The sequence below is a fragment of the Vombatus ursinus genome, unplaced genomic scaffold (genome assembly GCF_900497805.2).
Source record: "Vombatus ursinus unplaced genomic scaffold, bare-nosed wombat genome assembly UNPS02012147.1, whole genome shotgun sequence".
Taxonomy (NCBI): Eukaryota; Metazoa; Chordata; class Mammalia; order Diprotodontia; family Vombatidae; genus Vombatus; species Vombatus ursinus.
Window position 1 is genome coordinate 77815 of NW_020951925.1, and position 2629 is coordinate 80443.

The following is a 2629-nucleotide window of genomic DNA, read 5'->3' on the forward strand; positions in this document are numbered from 1 at the left end:
TGGGGTTAGCGCTGCACCAAGGGAGAGGACGTGACGAAGGAAGCTAGGCCCGGATACCGGAAGGAGACATCTGGGGTTAGCGCTGCACCTAGGGAGAGGACGTGACAAAGGAAGCTCGTTCTCTGCCGTCCCACTCCCACGTGGCGCAGCCCTCTGCCTCAGGAGCACATGCTCCGGCTACTTCCCCGTATCCTGTTCCTACCCCAGTTCACCACAACTCCACACGGCACAGCCCCCTGCCTCGGTAGCGTAAGCTCCGGTTACTTCGTAATATCTTGTCCCTGCCCCATCTTGCCACAACCCCCACATGGCACGTAGCCAACATCAGACAATCCCACACAGAAGTGATTATTGATAAATCAAAATAAATTAATTTAAAAAAATACAATGATTCAAGACAATTCCAAAGGACCCATGATGAAAAATGCCGTCACAGCCAGAGAAAGAGCTGAAGGAGTCTGCACGCAAATTGAAGCAGACTTTTTTTTTTCTTATTTTATTTTTCTTGGGTTTTGTTTTAGATTTGGGGGGGGTTGGTTTGTGTTTTCTTTTGCAACATGGCTAATATGGAAATGTTTTGCATGACTGTAGATGTATAAATCTATAGCAAATTGCTTGCCTTTTCAAGGAGAGGAAAGGGAGGGAGGGAGAGATTTGGGAACTCAAATTTTTTTTCAATTTTTAAATAATATTTTGTTTTTCCCCCAACTAGAGTGGCCGATAGTGGGAATTAGGGGCGACGTTTGGGTCTTTTCTTTTCCAGGCCTCTCTCCTTGGGATTCAGACTAAAAAACAAGACTTCAGAGGAGGAGGAGGAGGAGGAGGAGGAGCTGGAAGCTGGGGGGTGGCGGGGAGGTCATCAGCTCAGGACCTGCCCTAGCCCAGCACTTGGCAAAGCTGGGTCCTCGTTCCCCACTTGGGACCTGAGGCAGGTCACTGAGTCTCATCTCAGGCACACCAGGAAAAGCTGAGTCAGGGGCTTGGTGACAAAAAGATCCGGTTCCCCCAGGTAAAGGATCCGGCCAGGTCTCATGTTGGCCAGTGCCCACATACACAGGCACCCCCATCATTGAGTCAGCAGGACAGCGTGTCACCACGACCCAGGCCACTTCCTCCAGGCAGGCTTCCTTCTTTGGACTGGGGGCCATGGGCACAAAAGTCAGAAGGAATTTTTCTCTTGATGGCTGGTTTCTGAAAGAACAGCAGATTCTCTGCCACTTCCCCCCCTCCCCACCGGGCCCCGTCCTCCAAAGATCTTGCTGGGAGGGACACCATGGCAGAGAGGCAGCTCCTCTAAGATGGGGGGAGGGAAGGAGGCTGAGGAGACCCAGGTCTAGGGAGGGAGGGGCCAAGACGGCGGAGGTAACGTTGTTCCAGGTACAGAAGGCAATAGGGTGGCTGGGGAAAGCTGAGCGCTGCAAGGGACCGGGCAATCAAGGCCCGGAGTGGTGCCTGTGTCACTCGGCCCTCTAAGGCCTCGCTGCCCTTCTGCGGTCACAGCCCGGCCTTGGGGCCACCTGTCAGCACCCCAGATCCCAGCATGTGAGGCGTCGGGCATCAGGAGGCCTTCCTCTAGTGGGCAGGCGACGAGAAGAGGCGGCCGAGCCTTCCCAGGGGGGAGGGCTCCTTCTGGGCCCCTGGTGATCTGGGCCAGCTGGAGCTCCCCCGAGCGACCGAGCAGCTTCGCCCCTGCGCGAAGCTCACCTGCAAGCGAGGACTGGGGGAGGCTGGTGAATCCCAGGTGTCGTGCTAGGCTGGCTTACCTAGGACATCGGGCTAAATTTAGCTCAATTAATTTTGAATCATTCTTGCGAGGCTACATGAAAGAGCGGGAAGCTGCCTCCCCCGCCCCGCCCCCCAGCGTCTGACAGCTAAGCGAGTCCTATCTGATGGGCCCCAGCATTCGGGGAAACCCAGACATTTCCATTGATGTTATTTTGGGAAGGGGAGGTGGGGGAAGGGGGAAGGTTGGAGTTCCCGAATCCGCCAGGGCTCTGGCCTCCCAAGGACAGGACTTTGGGCGCACCCCGCCCCCGCACAAACCCTGCTTTGTCCCACCGTTCATGCACCCCTCCCAGGGAAACCTCGGAGGAACTGAAGGGTAGAGGACAGGAGGGGGGAAAGACTAGAACTGCTTCGTTTGGCCCTGCACGAGCAATGGGGGAAGCTGCCCGGAGGCCGATTCAATCGGCAGCCTCTGCAGGTGGAGGGCTTGCCCTCCAGGTCTCTCTGCAAACTCTTTCCGCCCAGACTCTTCCTAAGATCCAATTCTCCCCGCTCTGAGAAGCAGCTTCTTGCTCAGTCATTTCCTTTTGTCGCATTAGGATTGGAAACTCCCGGTAAGAAAATTCCCTTTACCAGTGCAGACTGGCACCTGCCCTGAAAATTCACCAGTGTCATGCCACTGAAGCAGTGGGCTTTGGAAGGAAGCATGCGTGTCTGAGGGAGTAGCCCTCTGGTGACCAAGGGGACAATCAAATACATGCATCTGAAACTGATGAGACCATAGGCTTAAGGAGGGGAACATCTGGTCAGTATCTCAGACACTGCACTCCCTTGCTGGATAATTAATACAGTGACATGATGGGTTTCGGTAAGCTTAAGGAAGATGGTACTGAAGCTACACAAG